This window comes from Ceratotherium simum, chromosome 17, assembly GCF_057802395.1.
Source record: "Ceratotherium simum simum isolate JZ-2026a chromosome 17, ASM5780239v1, whole genome shotgun sequence".
NCBI lineage: Eukaryota > Metazoa > Chordata > Mammalia > Perissodactyla > Rhinocerotidae > Ceratotherium > Ceratotherium simum.
In genome coordinates, this window is record NC_141916.1 from 37293568 (window position 1) to 37314717 (window position 21150).

Below are 21150 nucleotides of genomic sequence, written 5' to 3' on the forward strand. Positions count from 1 at the left end.
TTACAATCTAGTTACTCTGCAGCAGACGGGGAAGCAAACTCTGGGGCTCCTTCCCTTCGGATGGACAGAGAGGGCGGCCGGGCGGCGAGCTGCAGGAAGGAGGTCAGGGTGGGTTTGCAGGAGCTCGGGGGCGACCTGGAGGGAGCCGGAGCCCCCGGCGCCGCCCCCGCGCCCGCCCCCGCCGCACCCCCCGGGGCGGGCGCCGGGCCGCGGTGACCGCCGGCTGGTGCGCTGCCCTCGCCTCCCCCATTGTTCCTACTGTCTTTTTGCCTTTTGTTATTTGCACTCCCATTGTGTTGTTTGTCTCTGAAGCCGCCTCATGACCAGCAAAGGGATTTCACCTCGTCCTTGAGAGCCACACGGGGAGCGCGAGCGAGCGAGCGAGAGACGGGGGGAGAGGGACACGCGCGCGCGCGCACACACACACAGACACACACACACACACACACACAGACACACATACACAGAGTGAAAAAGGCGAGCCACCAAAACCCATCTCCAGTCTCCTCCCGGGGGCCCCCAGCCCGCTACTGTGCCACTTTGCATCCCACGCCAGAGGAGACATTAAGGAGACCCGGTAAGGTGCGTGAATCGCAGCGTTTTAACTTTGTTGTTCGTCCCGATGTTGTTGTGGGCAGACCTCCAAGGCGCAGAGCTCCCCTCTGCCGCTCGCCGGGCCCGCCACTCAGCGCTCGTTCCCGGCTCCAGCTGGAGAGCCGGCTGAGGAGGGAGGGGGCCGCCACCGGAGTTTCCTCAAGTACAGAGGGAGGGGGCTGGGGGTGAGAGAGAGGCGGGAGGCGGCTCGGGACTTGAAGTGGCCCTGTCATCCTCGGGGGGCGGCTGGCCGGGGGTACTCGAGTGCGGGCTTGGATCCCGTTCAGGCAATGGGATAACTTTATATTTTTGTTGGGGAGCCTGCGTGCTGTTGCCGGTATTGTTTTGTAAGTGGTGGCGGTGGAGGTGGTGATGAGAGATGAGGGCAGGAGTGCACGGAAATCCTAGGCTCGTCTGTGCATCTTGGCTAACGCCGAACGACAGACCCTAAAAGTTGGACAGAGCTCCTTACCCTTCCTAGAGTATAAACGCGACCCCCAGCCCACCCAACAAGCGTAATATTTCCCCTTTTCGTCTTTTTGTTTCGCTTTCTGCATTCCCTCTCCCTATCACTCCCCCTCCCTCCCGCCCGGAATTTCGGAAACAAGTCTCATCCTTCAGGATTCTAGGGATTTCAGAGACCGGAAGCTTTCATTTTAATTGCAGCTACTTTCCCCCACCCCACTCACTGTACGAAGTGAAGACCACTCACGTGTTGTGTCACTTTAAGCGCGGCTTTGGGAAATCTCGCTTGCTCTTGGCGGCTACAGTATATAGGCAAGGAAAAGAGGTTATGCGAGTTGGGACCAAATTGGATTTGGAAATGTTTGCGCTTGATAGCAGCAGTTTCTTGAGTATTGATCTGCTGGCGTCGGATGCACACGAAGCACTATTTATGTATTTTGATAGTAATTTTCTTTACACTTTGCGAAGCTAATATATTAATAAATAGCTTGACCCTGGTGAATATCTGAAGACATTGGCCTCTGTGACTAAAATCAGAGTGTGGTGAATGTGAATTCATTTTAATGTCTCCGCTTCTCAACTAAAGCAGGTCAAAAGGAGGAATTCTGTGAACATGCAGAGCGATATTCTCAGTGTCAGGAACCCAGGCACTCTGGGTGGCAGTCAGCTGTACTGCTTGAGAAAAGTTTAGGGATTTGTTCTATCCCAGTTGAGATCCTCACAATATCCAGATATCCAAAGTAGTTTGTCAAAAAAGGCATGAGCCGATTTCCCCAGAGGCTTTCTTTGGGCTCAGCAGAGTTCTTTAGTCAAGGGCAAGACCAAGGGAGATCTGTGGGATTTTGGGTAATAAGTGTGGGAATCTGCAAAGGGACTAGACAGAGTGATTTGTTTCGTTGCTGCTCATAAATAATGGCCCCTAGTATCCTTAAAAAAAAAAAAACAACAAACCCCACACAAACAACAGGCCAGTGAAGTAGGCGCGTGGGAGATTTGTAGGCAATGGACATTTCAATCAGAAAAACCAGAGCAGAGTTTTTGATCAGGATTACAGGATTGAGGCTCGATTGCCAAGACTGATTAGGTTAAGGGCCAGATGGTTTTAAAGTATACGGAAATGTTTTTTAAGTTTGACTTTTATAGAATTTAAAAGGAGGATGATTTCTTAGAGTCTTTACAGAACTGCTAAATTTTGATCTGTCTAATTTTGAAGGAATTCAGCTGTATGTGAACTGCTGTTAGCTGTGATAGGGAAGGAATCTGGTTTCAAATGCAGATACTTGGGACAAAGTTTCTGGGGGTGCTTCTTCCTGATTTAAATATAGCACGGAGGCTGAAGCCTAGATAAATTCAGCCACAATGATTTAAAATCATAAGTACTTACACTGAAAATTCTCTTAGGCATTGTGCAAAGTTCTCCTGCAAATTATGTCATCAACTGTTTATTCCTCAGAGCTACATGAGATAAAAATCATAAGCATCACTTAAACTGATGCAATACAGCCTTAAATCCTTAAACTGGTAGGGATTGCTTTTGTTTGCCCAAAAGGTAGATCTTTCATCACATGAGTTGTTTAAAAACATTTAATTGTGGGGGTGGGAAGGGATGTGCATAATTATTTAGTTATTTGTGTTAATTATATAGTAGCGTACTCGCTTGAAATTCTTTCTTTTTTTTGGTCTCTCTTTCCAGTGGTCTTCTAGCAACCTTGTACATGAAGAATTAATAGTTTTTTGTTTGCTTGTGTGTTTTAAAAAATCTCTTTTTGTAGCTTTTTTGAATCGACAATATTGAACCAATCTAATATAGACTTGAAAGACTAAACTCTTAATACAGGAAAAAATAGCTTCAACTCTTAATATAGAAGCTCTGTATTAGTTTTGTTGTTAAGCTTAAACAGTTTTGGTTGAATGGCATGTTATATACAGGATTCAAAACTCTCAAACTTATTTGGTAAATAACCAGGCATTTGAGATCCAGTGGTTATTTCAAGTTAACTTAGTTCTATACATGTAAATGCACATCCTGTTTAGACTGACACATGGTTTTGTAAAAGAAAAAAATGAATATACGCTTATAAAGATGTTATCTGTGGAGTATATGAAGTGAATGGTAAATAGCAAAAGAGTGAAGTTTATACTTAGGTATGACGGCCTCTTTTTTGGTCCTTGTTGGGAAGGCACGAGCTATAAGGAGAGTTTAAAATTTCATTTTCCAGTTAAAAGAATGAATTTGAATGCTTGAATAACATTTTTTTCTTACAAAGCAAATGAAAAATATGATATAGTGGTTAAAAAAATATGCTGCCTTCTTGAAAAAGCTCCGTTCTTTTACTGAGTGATAGGGAATCATTGTTTTGAAGTCATGCTCAGATGATATAAAAAAGGAATATACAGGGCAGGAGAAAACTTGTTTTTAGTAATCTGAAATACACTGGATTTCAGGTAACTTAGAGCTCTAACACTGAACACTATTTAGATTTCCAGCAGGTAAAATTGTTGAATATGATTGATTGGCATAACCTGGATGATTCACCCAATATCTAATCACCTCTAGTGGTAGAGAATGCTGTAATTACAGTTTTGAGAGCAACCTGGAAAACTTATTTGTCTAGGCCTGAAGTCAGTGCATTCCCTCACACACCCATCACAGTTTTTTTAGCCTGAGAAATGTAGATTTATTTTGAAGGCGAAGAAAGTGCTTGGCTGTTTCAAATAAACTATATCCTGAACTTAGATTTGTAGATAGTTAATAAAATAAAAGTCCAATTTTGTTCCAAGCATTGTTTTAAAACACCCATTTGTAAATTGTCTACATTTGGTTTTCATATGTTAATGATTTGGGATCTGAAACTTCTTTCAGAAAGGCATTTTGGTTTATCTTAAAAAACACCACACGAAACTGTCTAAACAACTCTGTAAATAAACTGTTCCAAATGCCTCAATTTGATGAATGAATTAAAGAATTATAGTTCTTAATCCAATTATGATCAGTCTTGTTATTCCATTTCCCATTTGGGGGAGCTTGGGGAGTGGGAATGGTAAATGATTCTCAAATGTGAGTGGGGTCTTGGTTGTTTATTTTCCGTGTGTGATGTCACATGAATAAGTACTCATACTTAACATTTAGGAGAAGGATTTTAGATGTAGAGAAGTTATTTAATGAACTTGAATTAAAGCAAAAGTTCATTTGCATGAGAAGTTGCTCTTAATGGAAGAGTAAAACAAAATTTTTAAGAGTATGAAGGAACGATCTAACCTTTTGCTTAAAAATAATGAATTTTTATATTTAAAGGGGGAGAACTAGAACACTTACGGCTCATTAGCAGGACAGACAGGCATTTTTAGTCACTTTCAGCTGGGCCATACTGGGACACTTTTGTGGTACTATTTAATAAACTTTACTGTATTCAATTTCCTTGTCTTTAAAATTAAGGGTAATATGCTTTTTGGGTTGTTTCCCCAAACTCCTACTCCTCTAGCTGCCTCCGTGGGTACTTATGAATGCTCTCCTGGTCAGGGGCCTGAACTTGAGGAGGGACCTTTGATAACAGCCCAGTTTGCTTTGATGGACCCTTCCGAGTTCCTGCCCCCCCCCCATTTGCCCAGTTTAACCTCTGGCTCATAAATGAATTAATTCAAAGATGTTAATAGCTCATTATGGTTAGTTCTCTAACTAGATGTTGTTGTTATTATTATTATTGCAGTTTATTATGACCATCTCATTCCTTAGAGAAAGACTTGAGGAGATTACAAGTATCAGGTGAAGCTGCCAGGAAGAAATATTTATAAATACAGGGATTTTTTTCAGTAACACTCAAATCATAGCTTATAGACAAATAAATAATTACTCTGCTTACAGGTAAGGATGATATTCAGTAGGGGCAGCATATTGATAAAATTAGAGGGAGAATGAGTGCATTTAATGAATATTTTAAATAACCACCCTTTAAAAATTGAGCCTTAAAAAAAAACACCCAGAAAAAAAATGTATCTCCAGGACTGGTGGTGGCGGTGGTGGTGTTGAATTCTACAGATATAGGTCCATTCATTCTTTATTGCTTAAAGTTCATTATAAGTTAAAAACAAACAAAAAACACCTGATTGTATCTTCGATAGTCAATTGCTTGTCATTCACTTACTCCAGGATTATATGCTGTCGCATGTCCAAGGGAGACAAATAGTGCCACAGTCAAGGGATGGGAGGGCTCTGGATTGACCACCAGTTGTCATACTCTGGAAGCTCAGGTATTGTCATCACTGTAGCACCAATTAAAATCTTGGAGGTCGGGAATTGAGGAAGGAACCAGGATGTGTAAGAGGTCATCCCACTAGCTTTTGGAGCTTCTTAGTTTAGGTCTTTATAATTCTTCCAAGACATCTCTTGGAGTTCTGAACATTCAGTGCTCTGCGCCTTTTCTTAACCTCTGAAGCTGGAGATTAAAATGCGTTTTCTTAGAGGATTATTGCATGGATTACAGTAGACATAGTATGTTAAATTGCTAGCATAGGGTCTGTCATGAACTAGGTGATCAATAAATGTGAGCTATGTTCTTCTCTCCCTCCAGTCAAGTTTTTTTGATCATTAGTAGTGTTTGAAGGTTTATTTTGTACTTGCTTTGAACTTATTTGAGTCCAAGAACAAACATATATCACTTTCTTGAGGCTGAGATCAACACTTTAAAATAGTGATTCAGTTAATGTCTATATATGATCTCTGACAATGTGGTTTTAGTAAGATGCTGTATTTGGTGCAAGTGTGAATTTTATCTTTTATTCATATAAATATTCCTTCAGTAATTAACGTTTTATCTTACATAGTAGGTAAAGGCGAACAAAAGCTTGAAGGCCTAACTGTAGATCTCACTTCTTTTTGTCCTTTTCGATTTTCCATTACAGATATAAACGGGTGAAAATTTATTGTGATTTTATCCACTGATAGACATCCACCTCTGGGTTATATTGTTGTTGTACATGTGGATGGAGAGAAATTCCACTTGGAAAAAGAAATAAATCTGACTTTGCAATGTTTTGCCTTATGGAGTCAACAGTTCCTTCAAAGAGAATCTCGTAGGTTTGTTTGGTTAAATTGGGTGCAAAGAGAACGGCACAATAAATATACCATTGCCTGTTTGAAGAGGTGATGTATAGTGACCTGGAGAAATTAATGTTTGTTTTCTCTTTCCAATGATACAGAGAATTTCTCTGTAAGTACAACTGACCAAAGATAAAGGAAAGGCTTTTTAAACAATCAAATAAATGACTTGCTTATTACATTAATTTGGGTCCCTCAAGAAGCAGAGGCCAAGTTTGACACTTATGCAAGGAGAGACGGAAGGAAGGAGAACTGAGTAGGAAGAAACTCAACTGTAGCACAGTCCAAGAAAAGTTTGGCTAGGCAGACGAGACTCAGCCGTTGGAGGAGTCCTCTGTCTAGGAGGTATGGCCTGCATTCATACCCCTCACTGTGCTTAGTCATTGGCTAGGAGCAGCCCTCTGGAAGCATGGCCTTGGTGCACAAATGGTGCTAGAGACATAGGGGCAGCAGGTGGGGCACTGAGTCTATTCTATTCTTGAAACAGGAGATCTGAGTAGTATTGTTGTGGTTTGGCTCTACAGCCCAGAGGTTAGTAGCAGTTGCCCTGGTCAGGTGGACTTGCCGCTAAGACAGACCTGGCAGTTTCTTTGAGCTGTCCGATGCTTTATTTCCCTCTGCTGTAAAAGGAGCATAAGGATAGGGTCACCTCACGGAGTCCTAGTCAAGATTAAATGAGGTTATATGAGATTATATATAAATGCACAGTACCATGCATGCGACAGAGGAAATGCTCAATGTATGTTGCACTGTTTTTAATGTACTCATAAAATGCAGCTGAGAGGGCTAGCTGAATTATATCAGGTTATTGTAAATATATTGAAACAATAGATATTTCATGTAATTAGAAGGCATTGTTTATGCAAGCCAGCATAAACAATGTTTGCCTTTTAAAAATACCTCAGTTTATTTCTCAGCTTCAGTCCCTGTTTCTATCAGGTTATAAATCGTAGAACAGATAGACCAACTGACCTTGACTATTATCTTCAGGTAATTTGCCCTAAAGCATGAGGTAGACAGAACGCTCTCTTCATTTCCTTACCCCTCCAGGCTTCCTATTCAGTTGAGAAGCAAGTTGCACTGTAAGTCTGCATTTTATCTCGAGCCTCAAACACCTTGTGAGTCTTTGCTCCCCTATGCTACTGTTCCTAAACCAACTTGCCGCACCACAAAGCACTGAACTCAAGTGGCCCTCAGCGCAGGCTCCTGCTGTGATGAGTCACAGAGCCACCAGCACTTTGTTGCGTTAGATTTGATCACTACCATGAGCAGTCCTTCGATTGTCAGCTAAGAGACCCTTCAGGGAGTTGTCCCTTAATAGAAAGTCTCTTTTCTTCCCTCCTGTTGTAACTTTAAATTAAAAGAAACTGTAGAGGAGCTGGTGGCGTTGCAGCAGTTCATTCTTCTACCCACTGGGAGAACAACATCTGAGAAAAGACGTTATTGGACTGAGAATTGAGTTGTAGCTATTTTTTTGGGCCAGCGTAGGGGGGCGGTGGCGGTGGAGGATGAAGACCACGTCGTTTAGACTCAGACTGATTCTCAGTCATATAACCGAGAGCAAGCCTCTGTGTGGACTAGGGAGCATTTTTTTGAATGGAAGGCGTTGACTTGAGCATGTTAGTTTCAAGTGGGATTCATGGGACCACTGGTATTTTACCCCTGATTTTTAGGTGGTTATGTGTGTTGTACTGGGGGAAACTGGCACCGGGACAACTTCAGAATCCAAGGAGGACAGGAGGCAGGAAAAAAGAGCTAATTTTTGACACATTCCTCAGACAAGTGACCCCTCTAGGGAATCTGCCCAGGATAAGGACTGCTTACTGTGAGGCTTTTGGCATAGTTTTCTCCAAATAGTGAGCACTGGTTACTTCAGTGTCTCTAGTTAAAAAGGCTGACGAACTTAACATTTGTGAGAGGAAAAGAAAAAGATGTTAGTACTTTTGATGGCGTGTTTCCTAGAGGCCATTTCTCACTAAACTTCTCATTTAAGTCTCTGTCGTGCAAGGCTTTATACCCTCTATAGTTGCTGGTCCATTCCCATTCCGGGTTAGAACCTTGCGCCAAATCTGATGTCTGCTAAGATTTCCTGGTGTAATTCATGGCTACAGAAAGCCGAAGTTGTTTGCTGTGTGACTGAGGTTTGCGTGTAAGTTCTTGCGATGCTTGGTGTTACTATGCAGTATTGGCAGTCTTTCACGTGTATCTGGCACAATCCATCTCATTAATTTACTCTTGCACTGGGAACTGCTTTTCAACAAGCGCATACTATTTCTTATAATTCTGTCTTGACTTTTCTTACCTCACTCTCTCAGCCTCATCTCCACCATACCTCCACTACTAGCAGAATAGTAGTGTCTTTTCTACACTTAATCAGGAAATAAAGTGACAATTTTAATGCACACTAAACAAACAAATCTATCAGTATGTAAAGAAACTCAATGGGCCCACTATTTAATTCTAGGAATTTCCCTGGCCCCGCCAAAATGCTCTTTCCTCCCTGCCTCCCTGACCCTATCACTGCTTATTGGGCTTTTCTTAATCTTTCTCTTACCACCAAGTCTTCATTCTCATGGCAACATTGACCGCCCTGCATTGTGTTAATGAAGTGAGAAGTGGAAGGTGTGCTAAATACATTGCTGCCTGGTTTGAAAGGGGTAACCACAGGGTGACAAAATATTTCCCATTAGAATGTAAACTTCTTGAGGGCACTGTGTTGTATCCTTAGCATAACCGCAAGGCCTAGAACAGAGCAGCAACAGAACAAGTGATTGCTGACCCAAGATATCTTGCCAGCTGAGCTTCATTTTGATTCAGGGCAGCCCTGCGTGATGGGGAAGTGAGAAAACCAACAGCGGTTGAGCACTGACCATGTTCCAGGCCCTGGGCTTGGCGCTTTACGTGGATAATCTCCTTTAATCCTCACTGCCCTCCTGTTAGGTGGGTATTTTCCCCTTTTGGCAGATGGGCAAACAAACTCCAGTGGGTCAGCTGCTTGCTCATTTTCCTCAGCTAGTGAACAGGAGACTCAGTGCCTGAATTTCAGTCTGTTTGCCTTCAACACTTGTATTCTTTCCATCATGCTGTGGCCAAGATGCTCGTGGGGGGTTCCTATCCATAAAATGGGAGCACTAACAATATCTGCCTGTCTACCACAGGAGGGAGTTGGGAGGAACAGGTAAGAAGTGGTCACTGAAAGTGAGGCCTGAATTGTAAAGTGATTTCTAAATGTCAGTTATTGTTATCAAATACCCACTGATCCATTTATTAACCAGAAGATATTTATTGAACACGCAAAAGCATGTTGCTTAAACTTAATAGGAAATATTTTATGGTTTAAAGCAGAGATTCTGAAGACATGAAAACTGACATCAAAGGAAATTGAGAAAAATGTTTGTCAAAGGCAGTCATCCGATCACCTAGTTGAAAACTACCTGGGATATTTTTTTAAAAATTTACCTTTCCAGCCCCTACTCAGATGGGGGGAATTTGAATCTCTATGGTTGTAGCCCTGTAATCCTGCCTTTTTATTTATTTATTTTATTTTATTTATTTATTTATTTCCCCCATAGCCCCAGTAGATAGTTGTATGTCATAGATGCACATCCTTCTAGTTGCTGTACGCGGGACGCGGCCACAGCATGGCCGGAGAAGCGGTGCGTCGGTGTGCGCCCGGGATCCGAACCCAGGCTGCCAGCAGCGGAGTGCACGCACTTAACCGCTAAGCCATGGGGCCGGCCCTAATCCTGCCTTTTTAACGAGCATGACTGGTGATTCTTTTGCACGTAAAAGTTTGAGAACCAATGATAAAAAAAAGTATTGATTTAGTTTAGTAGTAAGTTACATATATGGCTATGGAATTGAAGTAAGATGCTCAAAGAATCTTGTCAGTGCAAAGATAAAGCACAACTGATTGTTGGGTTGCCAGAAAGACTTTTTTTGATCATGTGGTTTTAGGAGGTTTGAAATAAAATTTAACCTTTAGTAAATTTGAGTATATAGAACATCAGCATGCTTCAAGTCAAGAGTAAGGGGACCTGACACAAAGTGGGTTAGGGTCTGGGGAAGGGTGGCAGTTATGTGCATTCTAGACTTGGAAAGAACTTTCTAAGAGGACAAATCTAAGGTGGCTAAGTAAACTGAAGACTAGAGGATGATTTATTTATCTAGCTCTGTATCCCAAATACTTAGAACAGTGTCTGGAACATGGTAGGCGCTTAAAGACCTTTCATTGATGAATGAATAAAAACAGAGGGAGAGAGTAATATGTGGAGAATAGATTAGAATAATTTGATTATGATTATTGTGGATAAAGATGTTGAGACAGAGTATGCTGAAAAGGAATCCTAGTGAGATAAGACAAGGACAGTGTTTTAATTAGACTAACATGGTCCTCACAGTAAGTGCCTTCATACAAACAAATAAACAATGCAGAAATCAGCCCGAGCTTCGTATGGGATCAGATCAGGCTACTGTTTGTGTGTATTATCTTGGGAGCAGCAATTACTGCCTAAGGACAGGGACCGAGTGTGTTTTGTTCTCCATATGATCATAGTACTCGATAAATATGTATTGAACAAATGACAGAGTTTCCACGTGGACTGGAAAAGAAAGCTTTTAAATGATACACAAATATCTTGTAAAAAGAGAAAAAAATCTTTACAAATGCTGACCAATAGGTTGGTGATCATGAACAGAGTGAATCTTCACGTTCTTAGACAGTCTACTTAGAGTTTAGTAAAGTCCATCTGATTGTCTGTCACCGCACAGTGCTTTGGTGCTAATGCCACTTTCATTGTACTGTTTCCAGAATCCATCATGGTGCCTAGAAGAGTGCATTGCCTATTTTAGCTGTTTAATAAGTATTTGCTGGATAGTTCAATCAGTGAATGAAGAAGATTGACTTGGGCCTGGGCGGGAGGTGGGAAATTGAAAGCAGACGAAGAAGCGAGTTGCCCTCATTCACTTAGAATTCCCAGAGTGACATGTGATCCAGCGACCTTGAAGGAGGTAGATCTCCCATATAGCTCAAGGCCTGGTTATTGGAATCTTGAGGGGAAGGATGTTTGCTAAGGCAATGACTGCAGAGGTGGGTTCAGCATTGTTAGAAGAGGCAACCATTCATTTGATCTGGAAAGTCAGGCTGGAAAATGTATTGAGGGAGAAAAGGTAAAAAGTAATTCTAAACCTAACAGGAGTTTCGGTAGAAAAGTGGCCCTAATTCAAGCAGTGTCATGTTAATATCAGTGCACGTCTCATGGCTCAAGCCCGGTGTACTGCTTTGGAAACAAAAGGAGATTGTGTGAAGAATTAGCAATACAAGGCATTTTTAAGTGCTTTATTGCAGAGGCCTGTGATACTCTGTGAAATCTATGAAGGCTCTTTCTTCCTGCTGTGCTTAATTTCAGAATCTGATGCTATTATCTATCCTTGGAGAAAAACAATCACTCTGTGTTAACTCTTAAAAACCAAGTTTAACATTGGACTTGCTTTCAACATAATCTTTCTGACATTTCTTGGGAAGCGAGAAGGTATTTAGCCACGGAGGGTTTGCCTCCAAGTTTAGTACCTAGGATTGCTTCTAAGGGCCGCATTAGAGTAAGAGGGCAAGTTGGGAATAAATGTCCAATGGGTGAGTTTTGAAATGGCTCAAGCAGCTTGAAGAATAAGGTCCCTAAAAGACTCAGCAGAGATTGTGTTTGGTTATGAATCCAGATCAGAAGCCAGAAAGGTACATGCGTTGTAAAGAAGATCAGACAGAAGCCAGGACAGGAGTTAACTCTTTACAGTATACGTGGCTGTCTTCTTGTGACATGAAGACGTGCCCACCAAAAATAAATTCCTTGGCATGCCATCCCTGTGCCCCTTCTCCTGCCTAGCTTGAAATCAATTGGTGATGGATAGTTTACTGTTGCCAGGCATTCTGCTAAGCTGTTTACTTTTATTGTTATTGATTCTTCCCAGTAACTCTCTGATGTGGATACAAATGTTGGCCCATTGCACAGATGAGGAAACTGAGCTTGCCTGAAGTAGCATAGCTAGTAAGTGGTGGAGCTGAGACTTGAACCCAGAGTGGTCTGATTCTGAAGCCTCGGCTCTTACCCATGGTAACATAGGAAGTATATTTTAAGTCCTGTTGAGTCATCCCTCAAAATGACACTGTATTTTCCCCTTTCTTTATATACACACTTCTATCACTCTTGCACAGGCTCTTTTTAGCTTATTTTTGAACTGTTGCAAAGTTCCTCAAACTAGGATCTCTCCTTACAATCTGCTCTATTTACCACTGTTGGGTCAATCTTCCTGACATGCTGTTTAGATCATATTGCCCCTTTCTCAGAACTTCACAGTGCCTGAGTACTACAACACAGATGGGACCCAGATTCTTAAGTCTGGTTTTTAAGGGCCTTCAATCTAAGTCTTCGATCTTTACAGACGTATTTTGAAACCTTTTCTTTGAGAACACTTTGCTTCTGATCTGGATTCAAGCTGAAAACACTTTCCCAGATGACTCCCAAACTGTCTGCAACATGTCAGCCTTATGAACTCTTCTCAGAATGCTCATGCCAGAGGCCGTGGGCATTGCGTACAAAGCCACTGCTTGCACCTGAACCCTGTGTGACTCAGGGAATTCTTCCAGAGTTGTTTTTTCCATCTGCTTCAAACTTGCTCCTCAATTGACTTTCCTTGGTTCCCAATCCACTTGACTCTGTGTTTCGGCTTTCTCTTTTTGTTTCGTCCCTTCATTCATTCAATGAGCAACAAATATTAGTGAGCACCGACTATGAGCCAGACACCATGTTAACTGCTAGAGATTCAGTGATGTGTGGTACAGACACACAGCTTGTACAAAAGGATTAAAAGTCTATTAGGGAAGATAAACTTGAATCAAATAATTACCTGCATTTATGATTGTAAATTGTGGAACTATATTTCACAGAAGTATATACAACATATAGGAGAAGTACCTGGTATATTTGGCGGGAGCAGTCAGAGGAGGCTGCCATGAGGAAGTCACCTTTGAAGGATGGTGAATGAGGTAAAGAGGACAAGAGAAAAAACTTTTGAGACATAGGGAGTAGCATGTGCAAATGGTCCAAGGAGAGAGGGAGAAGGGTGTATTGTTGGAATTAGAAGGCCAGCATGGCTGGAGCAGAGTGACTAGGAAATAGATATAGATGAGGCTGCAGAGGTAGGTGGGATCATATCATTAAGCCTTATGGGCCATGTTAGGGAGTTGAGTCTTCGTAATAAGTGTGGTAAGAAACCCACTGAATAGTTTTAAGGACGGGACTAATAAAATTTGTGGCTATGGCATGTAGACCAAATTTAAGAGAGGCAGGAATGGATTTGGGCAGGGTAGTAAGGAGGCTATTGCAGTGATTCACACAAGAGAAAGATGGTGGCTTGGACTTTGGCCTATAGTGATAGTGTTAGAGAGGGAGACAAGAGGAAGGGTTTTAGAAACAACGTGGAGGGAAAATCACCCCGTTTCAGGTGCTTTGTGACCCTTACCCCCACCTTCCCTATTCCACCAACCTAATGGGATATTCCCTCTGGTAATTACCCATTGTTTCTATGTTTCATAGGTTCAGAAAAGAGAGGCATAAGTCCATTCCTCTCCCAGACTCTGCTGGCTGGATCTGTACCTGCTTTAGCCCTTGAGTTCAGGCAGAAAGATTTGCCACAACACATATAGTGCCTCCTGGCTACATAAATGCATTTGTTTTCACATTTCTATGTCTTCCTTTTGTATATATTATCCCTTCGTATGGGTCTCCTGAAGCCCTACCCATCCCTTAATTTCCAAATTAAATTTTACTTTTTTACAGCATCCTCACAGAATATACTGATCAAAGATCTCTCCTTTTGATCTTATGATATTTACATCTATAACCACTTTTATGGCTTTAACTATATATTTTACCACGTTATAAGCATGTGGTGAACATGTCATCCTTTAAAAGATATTGCGAGTATGTTCCTAGGAATGTGGATGCTGTAGTTTAATATTATAGTCCTTTTTTGGATCATCATTAAGCTCTTTCTAGTTGGGAAATTTACTTAACCTCTCTCAGTCTGTGATTCCTCATCTGCAGAATGGGGATAATTATATTTACCACATAAAGCAGTTGTGTGGAATCAATGAGACAAAGAATACGAAGTACTTAAAACAATCCTTGGCACATAATGAGCGCCACCAAGTGATGACATTTATGGTTATAAATGTTATTCTTTAAAATCAGAAACCTGTATCTTATTACTGCTTTTATCTACTTGGAGCTTATTTATTTAATATTTAAATATTTAAATATTTATTGAGTTCAGATTTGAATTTAAGTTTAAGTCTCATTTCTGCCAGGGGATACAAATATAAATAAATCTTAGGTTCTTGTTTGCAAGAACCTGATATGATAGGGGAGCTAGTAACATAAACTGGTAATTATATATGAGTATGATAGGTATGGTGATAGAGTATTTTGAAAGCACAGAAGAGAGGATGGGGAAAGTTTTCTAAGTGAATTGATGTGTGAACTGAGTATCATCTTAATCAATTAAATACATATTAAAATAATGTGCATACATAGTATAAAACTCAATGCTTTGTAATAAAATAGCACTCCTGCCTTACAGACAATCACGCTCACCCCATTCCTACTACTTTCAATTCTGTATTTCTAAATAAAATGTTTACTCCTTATTTTTCATGTTTTTCAAAAACTGTGAGTTATCAATTGACTTCCTACTATTCCACTTTGTTATACTACTCTTCCCCTACTCCGACTTCCTAAAACCACACGTATTTCTTTTTTGTTGTCCCAATATAATTTCATCCTTTTTTGGGGGGAAGGTTAAAGCAGTTCAGTAAACGCAGTACTTTGGCTTTGTAAATGTTTATTGGCGAGAATATTATGTGTCGATTACTTTTACTTCTTATACAACGTTTTTGGTTTTCCTGGAGTTAATGATGGCCTATGTTTAAACCTACATGTTTTACTAGAATTGCTCAGTGTCTACTGGAATTCCTGAGTCAAGGCTTAAAACAGGTAAGTGGTGTATCCAGGGTGGGCCTTGGGGGCAGACTGCTCTGGTGGGAAGGACTTTTTTTATCACTGACATAATTTAGAATTGTTGGAGTCAGATGATAATAAAAGGCCTGTTGACTTTTAGTCAGTTATATTACGCTTCTTAAAATTTCTGCAGACATTGTACCCCTTTATTGCCTGCCCTTGGGCACACTGCTCCCACCAACCTGCCCTTGGTAAGGCTCTGAGTTAAGCTAAGTAGGGCAGAGATGGTGCTCTGAAACGGGGCGAGGGTATTCCAAGCAGACAGGACAACATGAGTAAAAAGGCAAGGAGGTGAGAAATAGCATGGTGTGTTTGTGAAATTACAGAGAATCTGGTTTTGGTAGATCATATAAAGCACATGATAACGACCAGCTGAGATGAGATTGTGATGGTTGGCAGATGCCAGATCAAAGTGATCTTTTTATCATAGACTCATATGCACCAGATTCTGTCTTGTAGGTGGTGGGGAACCTTATATTGTTGAGTAACATGGTCTGCTGTGTTTGTGAATGAACTAGTGACACATTAGCCAAAAAATGGAAAACTGGCTCCTTAAGTCAGCAGTTAAAATGCTGTCTTTGCATATTTGATGACATATTAATAATTTAGGGGTACCCCATTGGTAAAATTTTTAGAGCACACAATCCTCCAGAATGTGTGTGCAAGCACGCACGCACATATTCATAATTTAAGTACATGTGTTGGACTTCAGCTAATATTCAGGGCACAATAAACACTTAGAGCAGTGTTCAGTTTAAATGGTAGTAGAAGTAACAATAGTTTTACATCAGTTCCCTGGAGACCAACTCTGACATGTAGATTTGCATGCAGTGGGTTAATTGGGAGGGCTCTTGGGGACAACACCTGCGAGGGGTTGAGAGAAGCAGCATGGGCCAAAGGAGAAGTTGACTGTGATGCAGCTGGGGCTTCAGCTAGCCTATGAGGAGCTCTGGAACTGGATGGCACTTAGAGATGTCCTGAACTGCAGCGAGCGGGCCAGGCCTTTGTAAGCTCACGTTAGTGTTGGATGTGGGGCATCCCTGGGAACGGGGTGGAACTATGGATGAGGACAGTTCTCAGGAAGCGTCTTAGATGTGAGCCTTCAGCAGCCAACACTCTTGGCAGCTGGGAAATGAGTTCCGCTAGGTAGCACACGACAGCATCCACTAACTACAACCTTCCTGAGAATTTCTTGCTCTATTTTTTTGAATTCTCATAGATTTTCCTTGAAATATGGCTGAGAAAGAGCTACCAATGGGTCTAAGAGATACAGTTCTGCCATTTTCCCATGTTCACTTATATTTGCATTATTAATATTACTTACAAATCCCTAAATTTTTGTTTTGTTTTTAAGGAAGTCTTTTTAAACCACTTGTCTACTTTATGAGGGTTAATTTAGGTAAAAATTAGAAATGTAATCCATAATCCACTTCCTCAAGCATATGAAAACTATAATGTGTGACAAAATGGTGAAACAAAAGAGAGAGAAGGGCATTAACGTTAACTTCTTCCTGTTGTGAAATGAGGGACCCTGTGGCAATCTATTAGAAGTAAGATTAAAAAATAAGACCATATGGATCGTCTTAAACTTCCAGCTTTGGAGAAAATTTCTTTATGGCCTGAGACCAAGGGAACATTTTAATTGAGAAAGGACAGCTGATTGGCTGTAGACATATAATGGTGGTGATGGTGTATGGTATATTGGTAAGGAAGGAGGAATTCTTGCCCAGTATGTGGACAAGAGTGTAGGCCTAGGTTTTTCACGTTCCCAGATGGTCATCTAAGTCAGTGTTTTCCTAATTTTTTTGATCATGTATATAACCACCAATAAAAAAAGAAAATACTACTTCGCTAATAGTTAAAAGGGAATAAAGAATATTTAAAGAACAAGAAATGTAAATGAAAGTTGTAATATTTTCTTCTAGCATGCTAATGGATTATTATTATTATTTTTGCACCCACTTTGAAGACTTCTGAGCTAGATTTCTAGAGCATAAGTTATATACTCAATGGGGAGAAAGTGCACTGGAGACCGATTTTGACAATTTTATGAGTTTGACCTATGCAACTATTTAAATGAGATAGTATGAACTCCAAATATTAAAAAATAAATAAGGTTTTAGAATATAGTTATGATGCTTTAAAATTTTTTTAAAATCATGGAGTGACTGTGTGTGTGAATGCACGTGTGTCTGTCTGTCTGTGTGTATGCGTGCTAGCCAGGGTCATAATGACTTAGCATTTCCTCCTGTTTAGCAATTCCTCCTAATTAACTAAAAGGTTGGGGCCACACTGACACCATTACCCCTCTGTTTATCTGGCTCTAATTTATGAGCCATATCCTGCCTTATATTCCAAAATGCTTTTGAATGTTCTCTCATTGCTTATTTTTCCTCTGATTCATAAATTTATAAATCAATTAAATGCAGCAATTAAAAGATGTCTTTATTGGTGTCGTCTCAGCAATAGAGAACCTGAAAAGACCAAACCTTTCATAAATGTAGTAAGTCCCTTCATGTCCTTTTGGAATTTTAAATGTTTGTATGCATTTTTCTGGCAAAACTCAGCCTGGCTTAGAAGAATTACCCAGATTCATCTTGTGCCTGTACTTTAGATATCTTACCTTCCTTATGAACATCTTTTATTTAGTTAATAAGAATTCATTTCAGTTATGTTCTCATTTTTATATTTAACAGTGCCTGCTCATAAGATGTTGGTTGCTTTGAATTTCTTGGAAGAAAGGGAATAAATATATTTCAGGTAGCATTATTATTACTTTTCATTACAGATAAAATTAAAAGGTAGCTGGATTTGGAACCAGTGTGTAGAAATCTGAATAAGGATATGGTAATCATGTTTGGGTTCCTAAGGAAACCTAATCATATAATCTTAAATATAGTAAACGTGGTCATGCTAGAGGGTGTTATTTTTAAAAATAATAAAAAATTAAGATTCTTTTTTTAAATACACACAAACGATCTTTCCATTACTGAGTAAAGGGCGTATGTTGTCTCAGAGAAATACTGTGCCTTGAAATCTTCAGATGATTCCATCCATACTTGTTCTTAATCTCTTTATAACAATTTCCATATTGATCTTAATAGTAATTTAAAATAATGTTGTGTTTGATTAATATTAACTATTATTCATTCATTTAAAATATTTTTATTGCAAGTCTGTTCTTTGTCACATATGATGAATGTTGTGGAATGGGGTTATAAAGGTAAGCAAAAGAGATTTGGTCCCTGCTCTTACGGAGCTTCCAATCTAGTGAGAAAGATGGAGGTTAATTAGCTAATTGTGCCAACAAATAGAATAGAGACACTTTCTGCTCTCCAGTGTAATTGTGACTGGGTGGCCGGACTGCTAATTAAAACAAAAAAAATGGCTAAAGTATATAATCTTAGAGAAATGATATCTACCTTAAAAATTTAGGATTTTAGGGGGCCAGCCCTGTGGCCTAGCGGTTAAGTTTGATGGGCTCCACTTTGGCAGCCCAGGTTCATGGGTTCAGATCCTGGGTGTGGACCTCCACCACTTGTCAGCCATGCTGTGGCGGTGTCCCACATACAAAATAGAGGAAGACTGGCACAGGTGTTAGCTCAGGGCTAATCTTCCTCAGCCAAAAAAAAAAAAAAAACAAACACCGAACTAGGATTTTAAACATAATGTGTTTTACCAATTTGTTTATCAATGTTTCATTGTTTATCAGTGTTATCAATTTGCTAATTAATTGATGTATAGTTGAGTCTTTTAAGTATGGTTCCCAAGTGATGATCCTTGTTATCTTCTTGGGTAAGTCACTGCCATAATAGATATTCTATGGTTTTTACTTTTGATTTATTAAAAATGACAGGAGAGCTTAAAGGCATTTGGCAAGCCATCTAGGTGCAGAATTTGTCTAGTTTTTTAAAAAATTTTTATTCCAATTCTGTGAAGCTATTTGACACCTAATGTAGTGGTTTTAAAAAACAATTTACCTTTATTCTTTACAGAGCATTCAATCTAGTGTCACTAGAGACATTCCTTTTTGCCCTCATATTTCATTAATTATGTAATACTTAATGAATTTACCCAATTACAATAACAAACAGAAATGACATAAACAGACTTGGAATCAAGTGGACAATTAAAGTGGTTAGAGTGGAGGGGGTGGGTGTGCTAGAGGAGTGTTTTTGCCACAAGGATGCCATGGTTAATAGTGTGTTTTATGGAGGGAATGGAGCATGTCAATTACTCTGGTGACTTGGTGAATGTAGGTTGGCTAAGAAAGTTGTGCTGTCGTACTAGTGACAAGTACTGTGAGTGTATTATGGAGGAAGAGTTCAGGGAGCTATATGGAGATGTTATAGGGTGGCCTGATTTATTCTGAAAGTCACAGAAGGCTTTCACAGGGAAGAGATATTTGGGCTGGGATATGAAGACAAGTAAGGTGAAGAAGGCATGGGAAGGTTTGGAGTAGAGAATAGCACGTGCAAAGCTCTGAAGTGGGTTAAAGCTTGGAATATTGAGGAACTAAAGGAGACCCGAGTGGCTGGGGCACAGAAAAGGACAGAAGTTGTGAAGAATGAGGCTGGCAGAGGAGGAGGAAGAGGCAGGAGTCCTCTCATGTACGGTCTTGGTGCTGCTAAGGTTTTGGATTTTTATAATAAAAGCAATGACAAGAACTTAAAGGATTCAGATTTGGGTTTTAAAACGATCACTCTGGCTGTTCTTTGGAAAATGGAATGGAGGGGGCATCAGTTATGTAGTGATTAGAGTAGTTTAAATAAAAAATGTTGTCCTCGTCCTGAAAACTATTAATTCTACCATTTTGGGGGGCCTCATCCTGCAACCTGACTAAATGGGTCCTTGAAATACTTCAGGAAAAGCAGGACCTAAATTTATCACAGGTGTAAATCCTTTCAATACCCAGGAAGCCCTGGACCAGTATTTTCTTTAGTGCACTTTGCTTACCATTTTCTCCTTTTATATTTGTATTTATATTCACGAGTTGAGCACAACATGTTTTCCAGACAATAGAAAAGAAAGCAAAAGTCATTCTTTTAGGCTTGTACCATGCTATTGACTTTCTTTGAGAGGACAGCAAATGTGTTTATTTTTATCACTGTGGGTCTAAAAATTAACCATAAAACATCATTCTCTACTTCTAAACTATGTATAACAAAGAAATGCTTTGTTGCAACTTCATCAATAATTCAAATGCAACTTAAAAGAAAGTAGGGCAGCATAAGGGAAAAAAACACACTTGTTCCATAATTGAGTCGATTAAATAGTATTGAGTGCCATTGTCATATTCATATTGATGAAACAACTTTTATAACTCCAAAGAGTCTAATAAGAAACAAGACCTCAGAATTATGAGGCAATGTCATGGACATTTCTGTATTCTTTTTTTCTATTGTCAAATACAAATAGTGAAAGCAACCTTTTACTAGTGTGCAGTAATGAAGGAACAGCTTTTGAAAGGTGCTCTTATTGGGATTTTAGTAGGTTTCAAGGCTATGCAGTAATAGCCCAGGCTATTTTGGAACTGTGCATACATTAGTGTTCTGGTGCAGCATGATACAATAATGTGTGAAAAAGTATACAATCGCACCTTGTTTAAATTTGCAGTTTTTGTGCATAATCCCACATTGAGATCTTGTCAGGTTTTGACTGTACATAGGAGAAAAAAGCTTATAGAAGCCTACAGATTGGGGTTTGATGTAAATATCTGACTATGAAAATAAGGGGTTTTTTAAAATTGTACTCTTTTGAAAGATCAGAAGAGTTAAGTTTATATTATATATAATGTTTTGCAAATCAGCCTACAGTTAGTTTTACCCAGTGGAAGCTTCAGAATGTATATATATAACCATCTAAATGAAAATGTATATCTGCTCTATTTCATATTTGCACAGCATGAGTGAAAAGTACATAGTC

At 39.9% G+C, this 21150-nt stretch overlaps 1 protein-coding gene across 1 annotated transcript in view; it reads left to right on the plus strand.

The window, feature by feature from the left end:
- The first annotated feature begins 223 nt into the window (after positions 1 to 223).
- SOX5 (SRY-box transcription factor 5) overlaps positions 224 to 21150 on the plus strand; it is a 964162-nt gene continuing 943235 nt past the window's right edge. The window contains exon 1 of the mRNA XM_087442676.1: positions 224 to 582. The gene's annotated coding sequence lies outside the window, so the exon portion shown is untranslated. The remainder of the gene's footprint in view (positions 583 to 21150) is intronic.